The sequence below is a fragment of the Ictidomys tridecemlineatus genome, chromosome 8 (assembly GCF_052094955.1).
Source record: "Ictidomys tridecemlineatus isolate mIctTri1 chromosome 8, mIctTri1.hap1, whole genome shotgun sequence".
In the NCBI taxonomy this organism is placed as follows: domain Eukaryota; kingdom Metazoa; phylum Chordata; class Mammalia; order Rodentia; family Sciuridae; genus Ictidomys; species Ictidomys tridecemlineatus.
The window spans coordinates 136374330-136398867 of NC_135484.1; the positions used below are offsets into that span (position 1 = coordinate 136374330).

General features: G+C 45.4%; 1 protein-coding gene and 1 long non-coding RNA gene across 5 annotated transcripts in view; one reads left to right on the forward strand and one right to left on the reverse strand.

Annotated features, from left to right (window-relative positions):
- The window catches only part of Slc22a23 (solute carrier family 22 member 23), a 179975-nt gene that overhangs the window by 104724 nt on the left and 50713 nt on the right, over positions 1–24538 (reverse strand). The window lies entirely within an intron of this gene.
- On the forward strand, positions 15708–23115 carry LOC144366327 (uncharacterized). Its single transcript, XR_013425344.1, has 2 exons — positions 15708–15847; positions 22974–23115. It is a non-coding gene; the product is annotated as an uncharacterized LOC144366327 (long non-coding RNA).

Here is a 24538-nt window from a genome sequence, read left to right on the forward strand (position 1 = left end):
GGTGACACACTGTGAGGCCTGAAATCAACAGAGCCAAAAGTTCATCAGGCAGGGGCGGCATGGATCTGGGCGGTTCTCCTAGAAATAAAGGGTCGCAAGGACAGGAAAACCATGGTCCCATATCAACACGTATTCTGGCAACACTCAAGATGCATTTAAAACCACCTTTACTTAGACGACTATTGCAGTTATTGGTATGACTACAAAGGCAACAGGTGCCAATTTCCCTTCCTGTTTTCTATGTCCCTACCTGAAGGGCATGAGATTGCTATTCAGAATGTTTGAATTCTGACCCTAGTTCAGACACTGTCTGTCAGGCCTTAGGGATGTCTCTTAACCTCTTCAAATGTCAGATTTCAATACCAAGCATGAACTGGACTGTGGTCTGGACTCTCAGTTGCAGTTAAGGGCCCATCTTGGTAGGACAGCTTGGTCTAGGCCTCCCTGCCAGCCTGCCCCTTTGTGCCCTGTTTTCTGCACGGTGAAAGTCTGCTGCCCTTAATGAGCTCCCTGGAGATCCACGCTTATACCTGGCCTGCCTCTGAGACAAGTTCTATTCTCTGATGTTGAGTCTAATCCAAAGCGGCAGATCTGAAATACACTTTCTTACCATAGGACCTTAGGTTCCCAGCAAGTCTGACCAAATATGACCGGGCAAAAGTAGTTTTAAATAACCTGACAGGTTGGAAGTTCTTTGAGGGAAAGAGCCACCTTTCTAATGATAATCTATAAGCTCTAAAAAATCACCAACTGCTCCTTAAGAAAGCTCAGGTGTGTGCACCTCCTCGCCAAGGATGAAGTTATATCTCATGTTATAGAGCACTGTCTATGACACCATGCAGCAAATTCAAGAGTATTGCATTTGTGGGGCCCTGGGGTTGAGGAATTGGGAGGTGGAAGACAGTGAGGAGAGGGGAGGATTTTCCACTTGGTTTTGGAAACTTAAAAGCTCAGGTGAAACAGAAAGTTGCATTTTGGGGGTTGGAATGCTGCCATTTTTCCTTCTCCCCCAATTTTAAAATGTTCCCACTAATTCTACCCCTAGCTTCACATCAGCAACTTGAACACAAGTTGAAAACCTAAACCTCCCGAGTGCGTGCCTGAGTGGAAACTTATGCAATTCAAACTAGAGCCTCGCAGCTGGGGTGGGCTCAGATGACTGATGCATGCTCCCCCAGCCTCCCTGTTCCCAGCGGGTACTTCAAAGGGTTCCTGTGGTTTTATTTATTAGGATGATGAATAACGTGCAGATATTTCTCCAGGATCGGGGCTTTTAGAACTGGACTCATTTAAATCTGTGCAGAGACAGCCTGTGTGAAGTGTGCATGCCAGAGAGAATGAGGGGAGAAAGAGACTATGAAAACCTGGTGAGGGCTGGCGGGCCAAGAGGGCTTGGGTACAGAAATGCTAATCGATATCTGTGCGGGACATGAGTAACGGAACACTGGGTTCCAATCCAATGCAGTGTTTGACATCTGAACGAGACAGCCTCTACAGGGGTGAAGGGTTTGTCCAAACTCATCATTTGAGCTCCTTCTGCAAATGTTTGGATGAAGGCTTTAAGCTGAAAGGAATCTGTGTGGGCAAATAGGAGACACGTCAGAGCCCCACTAACCCACCCTGTAATATCTGACGTAGCTGGTTAAGATATTAACACAAGGTCTTCCTATAAAGAACTATTTCAAACCACAATAATAAGGACTTGATAGGAATATACCAGGGGCTGGAAGTACAGCTGGCTGGGGGTGGGGGGGAGCACAGGCTGAGCGTGTGGGAGGCCTTGGGTCCCACCTCCAGCACTGAAAAGGACAAGGAGGAGGGAGAAAGGGAAGAAGAGAAGACATTTTCTAGCAAATAACTAATTTGGATAGTTCCACTAATAGTATTTATATACATTTGAGTCCCTAACAATTGTCTGACCAACGAATCAAAGAAATCTTGACACCATCATGAAATAAGTCACTTGGGTGGATGTTATGGTTTGGATTTTAAATGTCCCCCCAAAGCCCATGTGTTGAAGGCTTGGTCCCCAGCCTGGGGCACCACTGGAAGGCGGGGCCTAGTGAAGGAAGCTAGGGATACTGGGACCCCAGCCCCCTCTTTCTCTTCTTCACCACCAGGAGGTGAACAGTTTCCTTTGCCACATGTTCCCATTCTTTTGTGCTGTCACAGACCCAAAGGTAACAGGGCCAAGCAACCATGGTCTGAAATCTTTGCAACCATGAGCCAAAATAAATCTTCCCTCTTTATAAGTTGATTTTTTCAGGAATTTTGTGATAGCAATGGAAATACAGTAGACTTACACCAACACATACAAAGTCCTTATGAAAGTGGGCTATGTTTGAACCTATTTATTCTGTACAAAACTCTATACATTCCCAAAGTCAATACTAACATTCTTCTTCTTCTTCTTTTTTTTTTTTTTTAAACCTGGATGCTGAATTTCAGGGCCTCACACACACAAGGTGCACACTCTACCACTGAGCGACACCTCCAATCAACACTAGCATTCTTACATGCTAGTCCAAACTCATGTCAAGTCATTTTAAAAATGGTTCAGACAAGCTGTCTGCAATGACAGGAGAAAACTGCAGGGGGGTTATAATAAATCAGTCACAGGCTAGGTCAATAACCAAAACTGTTATCAATCTCGGAGGCTTACAAAATCAAAAGCTATTTCTTGCTCATGCTATGTGCCCACTAGGATTGGTAGGGGGTCCTGCTTATCGCCACTTGAGGATGCAGGTTTCAGGAGGAGCCATCATCTTGCACACTGTAGGCTGAAATGCTAGAAGCCCAGAAGGTCTCTCATAGGTGATCAAATGCTCCCCATCAGAAGGGACAGATCCCTTCCACCCCCAGTTCATACACCAGAACTAGTCACATGGTCCAACCTCAAGGGAAATATTGGCAAAGGCATCAATGACTTCCACACTTTTTCACTTGGAAATTCTCTGAACACACTGGGAGTGGTGGTGCACACCTGTAATCCCAGCAGCTCAGGAGGCTGAGGAAGGAGGATCTCATGTTCAAAGCCAGCCTTAGCAACTTAAGAAGGCCCTAAGCAACTTAGCAAGACCCTGTCTCAAAATAAAAAGTTTTAAAAAGCTCAGGGGTTGAACAGCCCTGGGTTCAATCATTGGTACAAAACAAAAACAAAAACAAACAAACAAAAAAACCTCTGAACCCTGAACAACACATCACCTGTGGCTACAGGATGTCACTTCCTGGAAGACTTATGTCCTGGGGAAAATGGCTCAGATCTCCAGTCCACTTTCTATCCTTCACCAGAGCCCTGGAACCACCCCTGGGCCTCGCCATAGCTGGGGACCCTACCAGGCTCTGAGATACAGCACCCACCCAGCCTACCAGGGCCTCCCTGCAGGAGGCAAGAGAGTGTCAGAGCACAGACAGAGCATGGTCCACCTGCCTCAGGTCCACCTGCCACAAGACCTGAATCCTAGTGGAGCCTCAGCTAGCTTCAATATTATGCTCTGATTTTTTTTTCTTTTTCCCAGGGATTTCTCACTGGGACAGTTTTTATCAGTTCAGCTGTAGGTCAGGCATGAGTAACTCCAAGACGGCAGAATGGGGCTGTCGCCTCAGGGTGGGATTCCAGGACTGATGCTCAGTAAAAATATAACAATACCCCAACTCGTGCCAGTGCTGGCACTGTGACAAACTGTGTTGCTGCCGAGACACTGTTGTCAACCGGCCACACACAGTGCGTGATAAACCCTGGTTCTACCATGGCCTATCTAGGCCAGCCTGGCCCAGCGCCTGTCTCTGTGCCTCCTTGTCCTCTGTGGGACAGGAATGGTGGAGGTGCGGATGGGAGGAGGAGGAAGAGCTAGGACAATGCCTGGCCGTACTCAGTCAGCACTGGTGTTCCTTGTTCGTGTCCTTTGTCTTCTTGACGTCCTACATCCACACTTTATTCACACTCATTTGCTATCACAGAGAGAAAAATCACACCCCTTGTAATAATTTGGTGAGACAGACCAATATATCACCACTTAATAATGAGATGACTAAGACTGACCCCAAGTTCAATCCTGTCTGCCCCAAGCCTCCATTCCTTCCCTGGAATGTTCGACCTCACTCACCCCATATCCTGAACATGTGGGGGATTTAACACAAGGAAACGATGCAGCAGAGGTCGTTCCTCTACCTGAACTTCGAACTCTTCAAAGATGCAGCTCCAGTCAATTCAACACCTACATCAGTATTTTTCTCCAAGAGAATCTGTCCTGTATGCTGGACAGAGTTGAGTGTCACACTCTCAATTCTTGGTAGGCATAGCTCACTGGGTTTAAGTCTCAGATGCTGGAGATAAATCAAGGCAGAAAGGGTTGGGATGGGACTTCCTAACTCCACGCCAGGCTGAAACTCAAACCCTACGGGTCACTCTTTATTCATGGCTTTGCAACATGGTCCACATGAACCTTTAATATGCACTTTGGTCCTCGCCTGGAAATTGCTACCTTCCTACCTTAACTTTCATGCTGTCTTAGGTCCTTGTGAGGGGACTCTGTCTGCTCCTGTCTGTTCTAGGCTGGAGAGTCCCCCTGGATTCTGTGATGGAGGTTCCCTCTCACATGGTACCAACATTGTCTTCCCTTCCAATAAGGGGAGTCGTCTAGAGCAAAAGTTGGCAAAATGCAGCTTGTGGGACAATTCTGGCCTGTGGCTTATTTTTCCTTTTGTAAATAAGATTTTACCGGAACACCCATTTGTTTACACATCATCTGTGGCTGATTTCAAGCTACAATGGTAGAGTTTAGTAGTTGGGACAAAAGTCACATGGCCCACAATATCGAAAATATTTACCATCTGGCCTTTTACAGAAAGAGTTTGCTGAGCCCTGGTCTAGAGTTCTGTGGCAAGAAAAGGTCTGTAGAGAGGAAGGAAGGGCGACATGGTGTCACTGCCAACAAAATGCAGGAATGGCAGGCCCGCCCGCTGGTCCCAGCAGACCCCCAGACCAGAGGGCACACATTTTACTTAAGTGACAAATGTTTTCTTACAGGCCAGATTCAGGGACAGGACCATGAGCAAGATAAATTCAATACCTACCATTTTAGAGTTTAAAATTATGTGTTGGGGTCAAAGTGTGGACATAGGGAAAGAGAAGGAATGAAAATGAGGATAGAGATATGTAAAAAAAAAAAAAAAAAAAATCTACTGCAGCCCAAAGAACAGTGATCTATTCAGAGAGCAGTGAAATGAACGAATTAGAGCTATAAAGATCAACGGAGAGCATCTCAGGAATAATGCCACACGGAAGAAAATGTACATAGTAGAACACACACCGCTTGCTTCAACTTATTAAAAGTTTAAAAACATGCAAAACTAAATGACATGGTGTTCATGAATCTGCTATAATTTGGGTCTGGAGTATCCCCCGGAGGTCCATGCATGTAAGCCTTGGTTCCAGACTGTCACGTTACTGGCAGGTGGAACTTTTGGGAGGTGGGGCTAGGTGGCAGGAAGGAAGTTGGGTCATTGGGGATGTACCCCCTTGAAGGGTATCCTGGGACCCCAGTCCCTGCCTCTCTCTCTCTGCTTTCCAGCTGCCATGAGGTGACAGGGTGCAACTTCCCTGATTCTCCCACCCTGACCATGGACTGAAACCTCTGAAATCATCAGCCAAAATAAAACTTTTCTTTTTCTAAGTTGTTTATCTGTGGTACTTTGCACCTACGTAGGGCTGACTAGCAGAGTATTAGTACATGAGGTCCAAGGGTAAAGAAATGCAAGGGAACACACAAGGCCAAATCTAGCCAGGCTCACTGCTCCTGTGAGGATGGGCCCACAGGAAACTTCAAAGGTCTCAAAGCTGGGGAGTGTGACTACCCACATGTGCATGGTGTCACAATCCTTTACCTGACATACATCTTATTGGTATTTTATACCTGGTCAATATTTAGTAAAACCAAACAACTGGAATGTAGAACCCACATGCTGAATGCTATGATTCTGCTCACCAGGACGGTAGCCAGTGTTGTGAACACCCAGAGGAGGGGCTGCAAACCCAGAAGGGAGCGATCAGAAGAAAGTTCTGGAAAAAAAGTGGCACATATGTCACATGAGGACTTCCCCAGCAAATTTCACATGAGAGGTCACCCCAGGACAATGTTACAGCAAAAGAGCAGTGATGGAATAGATAACAAGGTTTTCAAGGAACTGAAACCAGCTCAGCAAAACGAGTAGAGCAAGTGGGGTGGAGAGGGCCTGCTGAAGCCAAAAGCGATAGAGCCCTCTGAAAGGCTTCAGCCATGGAGCAAAGTGACAAGGTTCTTCTGGTGGTGGCCACATCAACTCATAATGCTATCCTGAAATGCCCACAGGCTTCTCCAGGGTTGAAAACAACCCAGATCCCCGGTGTAGGTAGCAATGATGTGCACCAGTACCATTTGAAAAACACAAACCAGGTGCCAGGCTGAAATTACAAAAAGCACGTCATAATCACAGCAGATGCTTACAGCCCCTAGACTCTGCTACAAGCAGAACCAAAGATTGTGTGAATCAATATTTTTCATACACTGAATTAAACCTTCATGCGCCAGCAGAGCTGGCAATGGTAAAGATATTCCATGGAGAATCTTTGCAAAGCTGTCACTCATTCTCTAAAATAAAGAATTCCCCGCTGCATGTCAACTTTATCATACTAGATTTTGATCTATTGGATTCGTTTGCAGTAAACACTTTTGGGTCTAAAATTGTTTTATAAGCCATGAGTAGTGACATGTGTGTGTACTACCCAGCTACTCAGGAGGCTGAGGCACGAGGATTGCTTTAGCTCAGGAGATTGAGGCCAGCCTGGGCGATTTAGTAAGACTGTCTCAAAAAAAAAAAAAAAAATCAAATGAATAAATATAAAAAAGAATAATTCTCAATTCTTTAAAAGTATGGATGTGTGAAAACTCTGAATGCTACTAACACTTTATAAATACTTCGAATTCCTATCAAAAGCAAGATCACGGAAATACACATTTTCCTGGTGGCAGCAACAGACCTGGAGCTTTAGAATGCTACAAAGAAAACAGGACATAACAGGGTGCTGTCTCCTGGTTTTGTCATCATAGCAGACAGCTCAAACTTGGACTTTGATTACCAAAGAATGACCACATTTTTTTTTTCCTCCCCTTGCTTCTATTTTTCAAATCCCAATAAAAACGGATTCATTAATGCTTATGGTAAGTCAAATCAGAACCTCAAAGATAGTCTCCCAAGAATATAGTGACTTCAAAGTTCCCACAAACCACCGGAGCCAGCATTTCCAGCTGCGTGTACCCTCACCCTCCAGCAGCCTTGTTCACAATTAGCTAAAACGTGGAAGCCACTCAAGCGTGAAAGGGTAAACAAAATGTGAAATTTTCATTCAACGAAATATGACTCAGCCCTCAAAAGGAAGGAAATTCTGACACATGACAAAAAAAGTGAATGAACCTGAAGACATTATGCCAAGTCACAAGAGCAGTTACAAAAGGACAAATATTGTAGGAGTCCACTTACGAGACACAGAGCAGTGAAATTCATGGAATTGAAAAGCAGAACGGGGGTTGGGAATAGGCATAAAGTGTTTCAAGGGTACAGAATTCTGCAATATGGAGAGTCCTGGAGATGGGTGGTGGATGGCCACCCAGCCATGGGAATGTCCTTACTGTCACCGAAATGGATACTTGAATGTGGTTGAGATGCTCTATTTGATGGTACGTGCATTTTCCACAATGAAAACCAAAACTTTCAGAACACAGATGTCTTGATTGAACCTCACAACTGACAAGATTATTAGAGACTAGCCTTCTCCCCTGCTGTGGTACCTAATTGTGTTAGTCCCCTTAAAAATCTGTGGGTTTCTTGGAGAAGTCCTCTGAGGACACAGCTGTGCTCCGTGACAGCCCTGGTTGAACCGGGAGCCAGGGCATCTCTGCCCACCTTGTTACAGGGCCAACATATGGGTCTGCAGCTGGCCCATATGCAAAACAAAAGCTCCCTGTCCTGGACACAAATGGCTTTCCTCGGGAGCTTCTGTTGCCAGGACAGAGGCATGTATTGGAGCTGGAATGCCAGGGGGGGGAATTCGGTCATCTCACTTTTTTTGGTTTTTTTTGCAGCTCATCTTCTCACAAAGAACATCCACAGAGTAATTGGCGAGGCTGCCAAGATGGTGCAACAAGCACCCCAGCTCTGAATCCAAGCAAGATGCAGCCCAGTGACACATAGCTTGCTCTGAATGATGCAGCGTTCAAATTCTCCTTTAAACCCTCGTCCCTGCTGATCCCTGAAGAAGAGGTTTTTAATGGGACCTTCATAACTAACACCTTTCCACGCTCTTTCCAGGTTTTAATGACCTGGCAAGACAGATTTATTAAATGACCCAGCTCGACATTAGCTGGGTCATTTAATAAATGTGGCAGCCCCTTCAGCTCTGTTAGCAATCCATCAGGAATTTAGAAACCCGAAGGAGGAGAGGGGAGAGAGAGAGAGAGAGAGAGAGAGAGAGAGAGAGAGAGAGAGAGAGAGAGAGAGAGAGAGAGAGAGAGAGAAAGAAAGGTACAGGTGGTTCAAGCAGGCATTGCAGAAAGGCAGACAAACCTCAGCACTGAAAGAGACAGGAAAAAGAAAACCTCACTATTTCACTTACCCCATGCACAAAGCTAACATCCAAGGAATTCCACATCAGAAACTTGCTTCTCCTTTGTCATTTCAATACGTTCCCTTGTTTGGAGATGGTGGGGAGGGGTTCCAAATAAAGCAGCCCTAGGAGGCTCCTGGTTCTTCTAAGGCAAGCCTGTCCGTTCTACAGAGGAGGCTGGCACCGCCTGGTCACAGCCATCTGCAGGCTGGGGGCTTTGAGGACACTTGTTCCTCGGTAGCAATGCCAGGCATTGTTGGGGAGAACCTGTGAGCGCAGAGTGGCCTTTGAGGATCAACCCTCTTGTTTTACAGATGAAGAAAGGGAGTCCAAGACTGTTGGTGACCTGCCCAAGGGTAACCCAGCCTGCTGGTGGGGGAGGCAGCAATGGGACCAGGTTACCTGCCACCCAGGCCACCTTCTCCCCTCTAGGACATTGTCAGAAGACAGTGGAGGTCCGCGTGCTCTGCCTGCTTGACCCAGGCCCTTAATGCTCTTGTTCATCGTATACAGACCTGGAAGCCACACAAAGAAAAAGAAAATGCTGGATACTCCAAGGACAGGGAGCGGGGTCCAGACCTTTCTCTGAGTCATCATTTAACCACCCTTAGGCTTTAAAAACAATGGCCCATGCACGACTCTTCTCACCTTACCCAGTGTTTTACCTTAGTATCTTAAAAAGTCATCTTTTGGACAATGTTAAGAGAGACACAGCTAGGCCAAGGGTAAACAGCAGTGGACCTGACAACTCTGATTCTCTGCCCTTCATTTCTGGGAGTCCATTTGATGGGGAAAAAATAAAAGAAGTGACTTACTCCTAACCTGCAGATGCTGTGTCCACTGATGAAGGTGAACTCTACCCAGGAGAGTATCATGTGATATCAGGGTCCCCTCTACGACACGATGAACATGTGGTATTCCTCCCCCAAACTTTGACACGACCCACACCGAGGGACATTTTTCAAAATATGGACCCTTCACAGTCCTGCCCTGGTTACAAGCGTCAGAATCACAAAAGTCAAGGAAAGACTGAGGAACTGTCACAGATCGGAGAAGACGTGACAACTAAGTACAAGAAGAGAAAAAGGGGCTGGGGATGTGGCTCAAGCGGTAGCGCACTCGCCTGGCATGCGTGTGGCCCGGGTTCGATCCTCAGCACCAATACAAACAAACACGTTGTGTCCGCCGAAAAATAAAAAAATAAATATTAAAAATTCTCTCTCTCTAAAAGAAGAGAAAAAGGCCATGAGAGGAAAAGCGAGTGAAATCCTAATAAAGCTTGTAGCTGTGTTCGTAGGACCGCAGCAGTGTGACTTCACTTGGATAAATGTACTTGACGACTAAGTAAGATGGTCCCCGTAGAGGACGTGGGTAAATGAAGGGCACACAGAAATCCTCTGCATTACTTTTGCCATGGTCTAGCAGTCCTACTCCTGACTGTGTATTCAGAAGCACTGAAGGCAGGCTTGAAAAGATATTTGTACACTCACATTGTTATTATTAACCACAATAGCTAAACCGTGGGCACGACCCAAGTGTCCACCATGGAATTAATGGGAAAAAAAAAATGTGACATGTACAAACAATGGAATAGTATTTGGCTTTAAAATGAAGGAAATCCTGTCACAGACTACAATGTGGATGAACTTTGAAGACACTTTGCTCACTGAAATAAACTGGTCCCCAAACGACAAAACCCTATAGAACGTCACTGAGTTGAGATACCTAGAGTAGTAAAATTCATAGAGACAGAAAGGCAAATGGTGGTTGCTGGGGGCTGGGGTCAGACTTGTTTAATAGGTACAGAGTTTCAGTTCTGCAGGAGGGAATGTTTCCAGGGATGGATGGTGAGGACGGTCACCCAGCAATGGAAATGTACTTATCACTGTTGAATGGTACACTTAAAAGATGATTAAGATGGTAAATTTTATGCTATGTGTTTTCTACCACAATTAAAACTTAAGCGTATGCAGAGAACTAGAGTAGGAAGCTGTGATTAAAAATCCAAAAAGCGCAAGCTGGTGAATGCTGAGTGAGCAGTCAGGGAAGGCCTCTCTGAGCAGGGAGTGGGGAAGAGGAGGGCTCCGTTCCCCCCCTCAGGGTCTCCCATTCCTGCTGCTCTCTAACTTCCCCATGTCACCACCTGCTCAGGCTGTTTTCCTGCAAATACCTCTTCTTCTAGCCCCATGAAGGCCTATGCTCGCCAGGTGATGGGTTTAATGTATGTATCTGGCTGAGGGCCTGTGCAGGAAACCGTACAGGGATGAGGAGGTCCCCGTTCCCGACTTTCCAGAGGATCAGAATCTCCAAAGCAAAGCAGGTGTAGGAATAAAGGGTGCTGGTATTTGCATTTCAAATTACAGCCAGCACTTGAAATCTGTCAGCTAACACCATACCTGCTGGTGGAGAATAACTTCACTAGAACCAGTCTCAAAGATCTGTTTCTCCTTGGCCTTTTTTTGCTAACATTGCAAAATGATATACCCATCCTCAAAATAAATAAATTAATTAAATTAAATAACACTCTGTCAGTGAAGGGATAGTCTAGAATATAAAAGTGTCATAATTAGTTTGTTTTTCAAAAAAGGCTCTGGTTGGACTGGGGTTGTGACTCAGCGGTAGAGCACTTGCCAATGTGTGAGGTCCCGGGTTTGATCCTCAGCACCACATAAAAATAAATAAACAGAATAAAGGTATTGAAAAATAAATAAAGATATTGTGTCCAACTACAATAAAAAAAATAATTTTTTTTTTAAAGGCTCTGGTTTTGGATGAAATGAGCAGAGTTTTCCTGGTGGGGCATTGCTGGGCCAGATGCCACCATCTGTCCATTGGCTCCTTGGGAATAGCAACCAGCTGAGAGCTATAGTCAAGGCGAGGAATGGATCTCTCTCTACCACCTCTGGGCCTCCTCATATCCATGACACCAAGGAGGAAAAGACACCAAAAGAAAAATGGCAGGACTGCCTGGAGATAAACTCAGCCATCTCAACTAAGTAGGCTCAGGTCACAGAAGATATTAAATCAGATTTTAAACAATGCCCCCTCCATAAGAAAGCGGAGGTATGTATTGCATCCCTCCTCCTGATTCATGTCCCTCGTCTCTCCCTCTCCAAAGTCTAGTGAAGTCCTAGTGCAAACCAAATGTATGTGGGTCAAGAATTCTGTTCCCATCTCCTGTGGTCTTAACCCATAGGAAAGTCCCCAAAGCTGGAGTAAACTTTGGGGCCCAGAGTTCTAGGGTGTACTCAGCACTCTCTTGCAGGTTTAAATGTTATCTAAGTAACAGCCTAAGGCAGGAATGAGCCATACTGGCTCCATTTCTCTCAGTGTCTTTTATTTACCAAAAGTTAGATGACCCTCAGCATTCCTGAGCCTGGTGTATATAAGCAGACCAGGAGAGAGGATAGCAAATGTATTTTATTCCACTTTCTTCATTTTCTAAATATTAGTTTCAGGTTCTGCCGGCTTAAATAACATGCTGCCCATCTGCCAAACCACTGGCTTGCAGAAAAGCCAAGGATTGCTGCGGAGGCTGAGCCCCACCTGCAAGCCCCCACTCTGTGGCAGGCGTGAGCTGGGACACGAACCTTGATGCTGGCCCCACTCTTTCAGGGAATCTGGTGAACTGCATGGAAGAAATGTAGAGAAACCATACCCTGACTCTTTGCAATGATGACAAGTTTCTCAGACTTACCAAAACAACTCTGATGAGACTTCTCCCCCAGCTTTTAGTACTGGATTACTCATGTATCAAAAATTCCTGGGCTGGGGATGTAGCTCATGGGTAGATGCTTGCCTTGCATGCACAAGGCCCTGGCTTCCATCTCTAGCACCATGGAGGGAAAATGCTGAATTAATAGAAAAATTCTTGTTGAACATTTACTATGAGCAGGAATGTGCTCTGTACAAAGGATCCAAGCTCAGCTGTATCTTCTCAGGGAGCTACAATGAAACTGAGAGCAATGACTCATGGGAGACCCACCGGTGGTGGTAAGGAAAAGGAAGACAGAGACCTCAGGTTACACTCATCATTGACCCTTGCCCCCTGCTGTGCTCATTAAAACACAATTTGCACGCGAATGTTCTTACCAAGTCACTGAAACCTATTCTGACTGACATCAACTCATAATCAATAGTTGCAGGATATGACTGTGCAGTCAGTTTGGAATCCAACCAACTGTTTTGGAATCCAACCCAAATCTATCTGGGTCATGAGGTTTTTATGAGACATCTCAACATGTTCCTCTATGATTCAAAACTGTCTTTGTGACAATAGCAGCAGTCCGGTTTCCGCATTGCTGATGTGATGTGATAATAGGATAATAATATGGAAGTCTAGCTCCTTTTCAGCTTTAACACTTTCTAATCACATTGGTACATCTATTCTGTATTATTGGGTCATTGATTGCCACCATGTTCCATGAAGTCATTTATTTACCTATCTAGCATTTAGGTACCTGTCCCGTGCCAGGCACAATCTAGGCTAGAGATATAGTGGAGAACAAGAACCATTAGTTTCCTGCTTTCACGGAGTATTCTCTCGAGTGGGTGAGTAGCACGTACAGAGACACGAATATACACACCAATGAAAGTAAGGTAGAAAGAAATTAGACTAGATAGTCTGAGATAGCTTCCCGAGTATCATTTAAGCAGAGATTGCAGTGATCAGATGTGGCTGGGTCTACCAAAAGATCTGGGGTGGAGAATTTAAGTACAAGAAAAGAAGTGTGCAAGAAATCCAGGGAATAAGAGCCAAAAGGCCCAGTGGGCTAGAACATGCAATGAGTCTCAGGGCCTGATCCTGTAAGGTTATTGCAGGCCACCGCAAGGCATTTAGAATGAGCAGTGAAAACCACTAGAGAATGTGGCAAAGACCACCTGTCACTCCCCAGGACATATTCTCCCCTTCTTGCTATAGGCTTGCAACTATACAAAATAAGCCCATCTCTCCAGTACCCCTAGTCTTGGGGGGTACACACACAGGCTACTGTTTTCTGGCCAAAGGGATGTAAGAAGTGTTTCCTGAGACTTCTGAACAGGGGGTAGGAGTGTTCCCTCCCCCTCCTCCACTCCTCTCTCCTGGCTGCAATACAGAACCACAGAAGAGGCCTGAGCCTCAGTGTCAGGAGTCAGTCTTAGCAGCCTGGGCTGACAGTGCTGAGGGGTGCGATAAATTCCCCTTTGTTTAAATTCCTATTGTTCTGGTTTCCAGTGCTTTGCAAGTAAAGCGATTGCTGAACAAGACAAGGCAGTCTGAAGTAGGAGAGTAGAAGGACTGATTTGTGTCATATGACTGTCACTGCAGTTGTCAGTGGAGAAGGAGCTGCTGAGGTGTGAGGGGGAAGCAGGAAGATTAGTCAGGAAGGTTTCACTGTTAGTTATCCAGGCACCAAAGAGAAAGCTTTGCCTCAGGGAGTTAAGGCAGAGGTGGAGCAAAACCCAGAGGCTTGAATATAACTTGCAAGAATTGCCAGGGGACTTGCTGATGGAGGGAGAGTCAGGAGAGGGTGACTTACACATTCCCCGGTTGAGCCACCACGTTGACATGGGGAAGAACAGCTCTGAGGATATGGGAGGAGGGCTTTTCTTTGGCCACACTGAATTTGACATGCAGAGTGGATGTCCCAGTGGGATATCCGTTCGGCGTTTGGATATGTGAGTTTGGAACTGAGCAGGGAGGGCCAAGTTGGTGATATAAATTTGGGACGCTGGCATCTAGAGATATTTAATGCCATGTGTTTAGTGGAGCTGACAGGAAGAAAGTGTGGATGCATAAATGGGAGCCACAGATGCAGCCTTCTTACAAAAAAGGGACGAATAAAACCAAGTGGGTGTGGTGTCATGAAAGCAAAGAAAGGGAACTAGTCAAACTAGGTCAGAAGCTGCTGAGAAGTCAGTTAAGATAAGAATAAACTGCTGGAGCCTTTGGCAGCTTGGAGGGTGTGGGTACTCTTTATCAAGATCACTTCCACGGAGCAGTGGGAGAAGACGCCTGAGTGGACTGGGGGAAGGATGGAGTGAGGCACTGGAGGTGATGCAGGGAGCTCAGGTTTGGGGGCAGTTTTGCTGTTAAAGGGGAGAAACGAAGCTACTGTCTGCAATCCCATTTGCTGCCTATAGTGGTCCTATCCAGCATGGGAGTCATTAGATGCATGTGATTGCTTCCATTTAAATGAACAAAAATGAGTTTAAATAACAAATGCAGTCCCTCCATCAGACTGCCTTGTCTTGTTCAGCAATCGCTTTACTTGCAAAGCACTGGAAACCAGCCACATCTCAGGTGCTCCACAGCCACCTGTGCCCATGGTTAGAGGACTAGACACCACAGGGAGAGTGAATTTCCCTACTACAGCAAGTGTTCTTGGACAGCTCTGGCCTCAAAGCTCCCCTAAGAAATCATGTATTAGCCAGTTGCAATCTCAGAGGCTCGGAGGCTGAAGCAGGAGAATCATGAGTTCAAACCCATCCTCAGCAACTTAGAGAGGCTCTAAGCAACTTAGTGAGACCCTGTTTCTTAAAAAAAAAAAAAAAATAGTGGGGATGTGGCTCAGTGGTTAAGTGCCCCTGGGTTCAATCCCTGGTACCAAAAAAAAAAAAATCATGTATTATTTTGGTTTGCTTTGCCTCCTTAGACTATGTAAGAGAGAGAATGGGAGGAAAAAGTAAAAGGCTGTGTTTACCTGTTTGGTTCATGCTATGGTTTGGATAGGGTTTGTGACCACCAACACTCATGTTGAGGTTTGATTCCCAATGTAGCAGTATTGGGAGGTGAGGCCTTTGGGGGTGAGTAGGTCACGGGCTTAATACTCATGAATGGACGGATGCAGTCTTGCAGAAGCTGTCCCTCTCACAGGACTAAAGTAGTTACCAGGAAAACAGGCAGTTGTAAAGCAAGCCTGCCACCCCTCCCCATCACTCTGTGGCACGTGACTCTCTCTATTCAGCTTCTCTGTCATAAGGCCCCTACCAGAGACTGAGCAGATGCTGACACCAGTCTCCTGGAATTCTAGAATCATGAGCCTGGACAAACCTCATTTCTTTATAAATCATCCATTCTCCAAGTTTTCTATTTGCTTCAGTAACTTCGAGGTGTAACTACCGTTGGTCTCATAGCTTTGTCCAAAGTCTTCAGGCTCGTGTTTATGAACTAGGATGATAACTTCCAACACTTGAAGAGATCAGAAATCTGCACCTTTTGAGAAGGTAACCAGGGGAAAGTATTTATTTATTTGGGGTCCTAGGAATTGAACCCAGGACCCCATGCCTGCTAGGAAAGTGCTCTACCCCCAAGCTACATCCCCAGCCCCACGATTTGCAGGTTTGTGATTGTTCTTACCTTCATTCAACCTTTTATAAAAGGGGATAGAAATAAGCCTCTCAGCCACCGGGAGGTAGCTCTCCCTCTCCCTCTACGCTCTTCTCTCCTGGGGCTGCGACGGAATGGAAAAGCCAACTGTGCAAACATTCACTTCCCCAGTCACAAGGTGGAAAGGAAAAATGCCAAAGAAGAGAGCTTGGGAAAACAGCCCAAGAGCAATGGCTCCCTGAAGAGAACATGAAATAAGACCCTACAGCGACGGCATGAAGGAAATGGGAAATCAGATCCAACCATGCTTGGGTCAGAGAAGACCACTGGGCTGGGGGGTAACGACTACAAAGGAAAAGAGGGCTGTGAAGGCTGCAGCATGCATGGCCTGGGAGGGGCACTCTGTCCTTCAGTAAACCCTTTGAAGAACAGGACTCGGGCATCCGAACTCCACGTTCACATGAAAGTTCTCACTATCATTCCCACCTGTGGTTGGTGGGTGCCATCTGGGTAGGAATCAAGAAGCCTAGAGGAGACGTGGGGAAAACTGAACAAGGATTCCCAAGAAGAGCTTCTTTTCAGAAACAAAACTGCCAAGAGGATAATGTTGGTGGTAAATGTCACGCTGGGAAACACAGACTGGATGAAGAGTTCTCTTATGGAGCTTTTTCTAGAAATGCCTTGTGCATCAGGGGGACTATCAGACTAAACTCCTTAGGTGCGCGAATGGGTTCCCTTTCATGGCAGCTCACGGGACAAAAGGGGATGAACTCAGAATTATCTCCCAAACACAGGACAGAACACAGTCTTAGCACATTATCTTCTCCCTCATGAAGCTGGTGATGGTTCTCTACGATCTGTAAAGACCAAACACGTTACGGCATCCATGTCCCTCTAGGCCTGGGTTCCTTCTGTGTCCCATCTGTGCACATCCCCCCATGGTCACTCCTGTGTTCCCTGTGGGTGATGACGGTGGACAGCCACAGGGGAAGCCACACCATGAAGGGGCCAAGGGAGCAGTCAAAAAGAGTGGGTCACTGGGGTAGGTCTGGGCTCGGGGACACTGGTCCCTGAAGAGGGATGGGAGGTCTGTGGCCACTCACAGGTGTGTTTTTGACAGTCTGTGGTTCTTAAATTTCATGCTGTCATGTGAGTGAAAATCTTGGTCTATGTTAACATAGCCATGATGGAGACTCTGGATGAGCTGTGGACATAATGACCATGAATGTGGAAGTAAGATTTCAGAGACCACTCACATTTATATCTGTATTTTCGCTCACCATAGGCCAATGTCAGCATGACTGACAGCAAAAAAATGCAGGTTTAACAGGGGGGTGGATAAAGTCACAGGAGAACGGAGCCCTCCAGTGCGCACGACGGCACAGGCACCATCAACACCACCGAGCCCAGATGTCAGGCTGAGGACCCGAGACCATCTGTCTCTGTAAAGGCCACTTCATTAGCAGGGAGAGAAACAGGAAACAGGCCGTAACGAATGTTTCCAGTCTCTGTTACAGCCATAAGTGGACTAAATGCCTATTTAATTAATACTTTAATAATGTCACAAATCTAACTTTATCTCAAGAGATGGAGACAGGTTAGCAGAGCCATTAAATGACATCCCATTACAGTAAATAACTGAGGCTCACTCAGGAGTGGGGAAATACATGACATTTGAGAATTCTGTGCTGCCAAAACCTTAAAATCATTAATGTCATTTTAGATTTTAAAAAAAAATTATGTGAAAAGGCATCAGGTAAACTCCCATTATTCAAATCAAAATGCCAAAATAGATTAAATAAAAAATTGACTCTAAAGCTAGGCTCTTCTGCTACTAAACCCAACAAGGGTGAATAGGTAATTCTGTTTCAGGAAAAGACCATCATCCATCATATGAAAGCCCTATATTTGAACTGTATTGGTTTTTTTTTTTATTGGTTGTTCAAAACATTACAAAGCTCTTGACATATCATATTTCATACATTAGATTCAAGTGGGTTATGTATTGGTTTTGAAATTGTGTGTTGTTAATATTTTGGTTTTATAGCTATTTGGAAGTTGCAAGAACTAATATAAATTTCTTAGGAGATGTTTGCACACATTTCAATAATATTGTAACAACGTATTTTAACTAAAAGAGAGAGCTGTTAGAAGTGACACAGCAGTGACACACACAGGCCCTGGAGCCATGGAGACTTGGGTTTGAACCTTGGCTCCTCTACCTCTTTGTGTGTGGCCATGGGTAAACTTCGTTTTCCATTTGCAAACTGGGGATAATAACTGTGCTCATATCATAGGCTTGTTGAGTGGGTTAAGTACCTATAGCACTCAGTGGTGCCAAGGTACAGGGGACTGATTCAGTAAACGTTAGCTTTTGCTTAATGGCTTCACTAGCAAATTAAACAAGGTCCAGGGATTAGAGGTATACGTTTCCTTATCTGTAAAACAAGGCAATTAATAGGATGCATTTTACTTGGTTAAGAAGAAATTTAAGTGTATCTATATGTGTCAGTATATACGTGCATATAACTTAGCATAGCACCTAAACTTAGAAAATGCTTAATAAGTAGCTGTTGTTATCAAATCCCAATCATCATGATAGTCTCAGTTCCTCCTTAATAGCAAAACAGTGTTCATCTGTTCAGCACCCTGCCATGGCCTGCTATCCACAGGTTGGAGGGCACAGAAAGGGAGGTCTCAACCCAGATTCTTCTCAGCTCCTATAGACCTAACCCCAGCATGTCAGGACTTGTAGATGATTCTTTCTAAAAAGAGGTAGAGGAGTGATGTGATCCTGCTTCATGCACGGAGACCATGTGAGAAAAGGACCAAGGATGGAGGGCCATGGCTCTCTGGCAAGCACTTCCGGTTCAATAAGGATAGTTACACGTCCCCACTCGAATACAAAGAAGCCAATACCATTTACCTAAGAGAACAAGGTAACATTTATCCCACATTTTACTCCATTTCAGGAGGCCTTGTTTGCCCTGGAAGCCCCCCAGAGCTCGAGGGTCAGGGCCTCTCAAATAAAGATAGCAATGCCAGTTTTACAAATCAAATTGATGTCAGGGAAAAACCAGAAATCCCAAGTCACACTGGAACTGTAGCAAAAAATTCTCTCAATATTATGTAAAACAGATATGAATGGGGAACTGAGCTAGAGCGAGACAGCACTTAATTCCTCCCCTCCCCCCATGCTGACAACCTAACTTTGGTTTGGAGGAAGATCTGAGTCCTTTCCCGGAATTGACACAGGGCAAATATCAAGCAAGGCATGCTTTCAAAAGGCAGAGGTTAGAAGGGACACAAGCATCAACTTGGCTTTTGAACGGGAGCAGGTTGGACACAAAGCACCCTATTCTACAAGAACTATCGAAGACCCTGCAGTAGCAACACCTCTCAAGGAGAGAATCATATTTTCAGTTCTCTGTATTCCATGCTGGAAGTTCAAAGGGCCCGTGAGCTACCTTTCTCAACTGGGCCAATGATCCGTCTTGCACCCCTGACCTTCTGCTCTGTCATGTGAGGATGTGACCCAGGGAGCATCAGCCTTAGCTGCAACCCTTTCTTCCCCTCTCAGACTCCTGAGGCTTGGTTTCTATGGAGGTAGAGGTCACGGCTTTAAAACTGCCTGGAGACCCCAACTCTGACTTCTCCATTAAATCACAGAAAGGCCTGGATGCTGGGCCCGGGGCTCATTTGGCCCCCAATATTTGCTAGGTCTGATATGTTCTTAGACCAGCAAGTGGAGGGTGGTTTCCAAATAGCTTTTCCCCAGAAGAGTCACTTGAAAACATGAAAAAAATTGAAACTTTTCCCATTCAGAGAAAGGCCCCTCATCTAGCAGCTCTTCAACACCTTTTTGGGAGCAGACAATCTGAAATCAACGACATTGCAAATAGGGCCCACCATCGTCCTCTCAAGAAGGCAGTCAAAGGGCACTTAATGCCAGAGTACAGCAAACATATGGGACCAGGCCAACAACTGCCTTCCAGATAAGGAGCAAGTTCCATGAGTTCAGGACTGGGGATGAAGCTCAGTGGTTTGCCTCCCATGTGTAAGGCCCTAGGTTTAATCTCCAGCACTGCAAAAAGACTAAAATAAAAACACAGAGAAAATGTACATAAGCATTTTTTCTAATACCCAGGGAAAGAGAATGGAGAACTTTATGAATATATCTAAGTCTTGAAAATGGCTACCAGTATTCTATTTCCTTAATACTTGTCTTAGCAATTAACAGAGCATTTGTGAGAGACGGACACTTAGGTGATCTGATAGAAGAGTCAGGGTCCCCTGGAATGATTCGTCCAGGAGAATCTTTTTTCTAGAGTTTATTATTATCCTTTCCAATCTCTGAAGTGGTTAGGACTTTTAAAGTGCAGTATGTGGAGCTCTGAATGGATGCTCTAAGGGAGGTCATTTATTAAAGCAGGCCACTGGAGAACAATTATGAGGTAGAGCCTCACTCCCCTGCCCCGCCACCTAGCCAGCACCGATATTTTCCCCTGACTCTGAGCTAGCAACTCAGTCCAAAGTTTCCTTTTCACTGTCATTCCCAAGCTTTCTGTGAGCCCCCAAATCCCTCCAAGGCCCGAGCAAAGAAAAAGGCTGATTATCTCAGTGCAGGATTCTCGCTCTCTGCAGAGTGGCATCCATTCAACCCATCACATCCCTATGGGTGCACCAACACGGAAACATTCACCAATGTTTCTCTGGAACTTCATAGCTTATGGATGTCAACTGACTCATCCTCTCAACCCTCAGCAAAGTCTTTCAGAGATTAAAATAAAAAAAAAAATACTAACTAAAAGCAGTGAAGAGAAACTCGTTCAAGATCACAACTGGTGAGTGTTGTGGCTTGGATCACAATCCAGTGTAGACTCTACCCCAGCTCTTCCTCAACCACTAACATGATCATGCACACCCGTGTGCACTTGGATATGCGATGAAGAGAAAGAAGGCATCACGGGGAGGGGACAGCCATCTCTGAGTTCACTTAGTGAAATGTCTGAATTCCTCCCCATTAAGGCCTGGGGATATGATGCTTCAGACAACTCATTATTGAGTTGCTTTTCAATCCATGTTTTCAACCCAGTACAAATGAACATCTGCCCATCTCAAATCATTTTCTTGCACCACGATGTAGATGCATCACTGAATTGTGTACACTTAAAAATGGAAGAAATGGCAAATTTTATCTTCTATATATTTTGTAACAGAAAAGTAACTTCTTTTTTAAAATATTTGATACAAGGACAAGACAATACTCCTCTGGGACATATGTGAATTAAAACCTATGCTGGAAATAATTTATATTGTATATATCATGGCACTGAATCAATGTGACCTTTGCCACAGTTGCCTCTGACCTATTAGATAATCATTGCTACATCCAAAGGACATTTTTCAGAGTCTTGCATCATTTGACAACACATTGACCCCTTCCTTGGCCCCCAGTTACCAACCTATTCTGACATGCCACTGACCACTCAAGCCATTCCTTCCTGTCTTGCTCAACTGGTTTTTCTACCTCCACCTTTTTTTAATCTCATGCTATAAGGCCCTGGGGTGATCTTAGTTATTCTGGTAGCCTTAAGTGGCTACCTTTACTCTGAAGATCCACAGACTTTGCTCTTGAACTTCTGAATCACCTGCTAAAGCAATACCCACAGATCCCCTGAAGATACCACCAACTTGCCATGCCTGAAACAGAAGTCATCATTCTCTCCCATCTGCAACCCCCACAGAGGAATGGGAGCGGCCAGTAGCTTCAACCAGTAGATGCTGGAATCAGAATACCTGGGCTGAATCTCGTGCTTCACATCCATTCAGGGACCTAAGTGGGCCACCTGGGCAGCTCTTCAGTCCCCCAGGCAGTGGACTCTATCTCCTTAGAGTCTCTCCTTGCCCACGGTCCTGCCCTTCCTTCAGGCTCTTCCCCTTCCTCACCTCGATACAGCAATAGCTGCCCAGCTCCTGGCCTGGCTTCTTCCTCGGCCTACTGACCACTGTGGCCTGAGTGAACCCACTAAAGCATGCCTCCAAACGTTTTCCTTTCTTGCTTGGGATCCTTCAGTGGCCTGACACTGTTGTCACGAAGCACACTGTTGTGTGTTTTTCCATTGTCCAGGCTTTGCTATGCTTGACTCAGGCTCCACACAAGCCCTAATCACCCACAGTACCCAGAATGCACTAGGCTCAGCCAAATTCTAGTGACCCTCAGTTCCCAGAATTCACTGGGCTTCAGCTAAAATCTAGTGATCCACAGTACCCAGAACACCAAACTCTAGCCAAACTCTAATGACCTGCAGCGCCCAGAATACACTAGGCTCCTCCAGCCTCTAAGAACCTACTGGGAATAACAAACACAAAACTCATGGCTCAGGGGTCTCTTCTGATGCCCTCAGTCCAATCAGAGCCTGTCCGTGGATCTCTACTCGCTGAACTCAGTCCCAGAAGGCAGGAAGACATGTCTGCCTCTGCCTCTTTAGCATGTGACAGTGCCCAGCATTTATTATGCAATCAAGTGACAAGCTGTGGTTCTCTTGGTACCTGGTAGGATCTCAAATGTTTGCCAAGCAAGCCAGGGGAGGTAGCACTCATCTGCAATCCCAGCAACTTGGGAGACTGAGGGAGGAAGGTTGAGAGTTTAAGGCCAGCCTCAACAACTTAGTGAGACCCTGTCTCAAACAACAAAACCAAACAGGGCTGGGGATGTAGCTCAGTAGCAGAGTACCCCTGGGTTCAATACCCAGTGCTGGAAGAAAAAAAAAATGTTTGCCAAGTGTTGTGGTTTGGATATGAAGTGTCCCCCAAAAGCTCCTGTGTTAAGGCAGGAATATTCAGAGGTGAGATGATTGAACTGTGAGAAGCATAAACTCATCAGCCCGCCCTAGTTTGAATGGACTGACTGCATGGTAAATGTAGGCACATGGGGTATGGCTGGAGGGGCTAGGTCACGGGGGGCATGCCCTGGGGGGTACATCTTCTCTATGGCCCCTTCTCCTTTCCCTCTGTTTCCAGAATGCCATGGAGGAGCAGCTTCCCTCCACTATGCCCTTCTGCCGTGATGTTCTGCCTCACCTTGGATCCAGAGCAAAAGATTCTGCCGCCCATGGACTCAAGCTCTGAAGCCATGAGCCAAAATAAACTTTCCCTCCTCCAAGTTGTTTTGGTCAGATATTTTGGTCACAGCCATGTTCAGCTGACTAACACATCGAGTAAATGAGGGCAAGAGAAAATACTCCTCTGTTTCCATGTAGGTCACCAAAAAAAAAAAAAAAAAAAAGTATACAATTTGAAGCAGAGCTCATCGGGCATGATACACTCATTGCTTGCTGCTCAACACCAGGTAAGTCACACTTCTCTGCATGCTCTCAGGCAAGATCATGTCTCTTCACAAACAGTGGGTCTTGGCAAACCCAGTGTAACGACTTTACTTTCCACCCAGGACCTTTGGCTATTTTAAAGGAGTCTCGTGCTCTTCACTTGCTTGCAAGGTGATGGATTCATTTCATCTTTCTCATTCTTCTTTCAAGGATGAGAAAACAAAACAACATCAGTCCAATATTGAATGAATACCTGAAATTCCTGGATTCCCTCTTCTAGTCATCCCAGCTTTTAGTTTTGCATCCCATCCTGTCTTTCCAGATGGGAAAAAAGAAAATCCCAGGGGGTATAATAGGATCCCTGGAATATATCTGCAAACTCAACAAGCAAATATTTGGTAAGAGAGAAGAAAGGAGTTGGGGTCAGTGAGGGCAAGGCTAATGACTTGAGGGCAGGGTCTAGAACCTGGGGAAAGGGAAGTTGTTAACCATTAATCCTACCCTATCTCTGCATCTCTACCCAGGTGGCCTTTGTATCTACCTGATGCAGTGTTACACAGAGAGCAAGAAAAAAAGTCCACCAAAGCTAGATTTTAGTGTGGAATTGAGGAAGGCACAAGTGTGGGACCATGCACCCCTAGTTTCATCTCTACGTGAAATTTCAACATGGAAGGGGGCTGATGGTTGAACTTAGGATGCTAAAGCCATGAGATTCTAAACTGGGATACAGTGGGGTCCAATAATGTTCCATTTGCTTCTGTTTCCCACCTTTCTTCTCCATGAGTTATTCTAGGAAGGGTCCCCATGTTTCCCATGGAATGTGGTTGGTTTGAAAACCCATCCGCCGATTCCAGAGAGGGAGAGGAGAGCTCAGAGAGATCAAGCCATCTGTCATGGTCACAGCCAGTCAATGGTGGGAAATCAGATCTCCTGATTTCCAAATCTTTCCACTTCCCGGTTTAGTATAGTGGACAGTTTTGTTTCAAACCAAAGCACATGCACCATTAAGATTTCAGTCTGGGAAAAAACCTAGACCATAAGGTATGTGCAATTTAAAAACATCCTCCTCTATGTGGAGACGGCATCCAAATCTTCTTAATTTAAAAATATCCAGCTACCTGTATCTGCTGTTTATTCCCCTCCCCCTCTGATTTTGAGACAGACCTATCTTTACCCAATTCAAAACACCCAAAGAAACAAGCACTTTGATGTCTTTCTATCCATTTAGGCAACATATGCATGTTTTCTTGCCCTAACTTC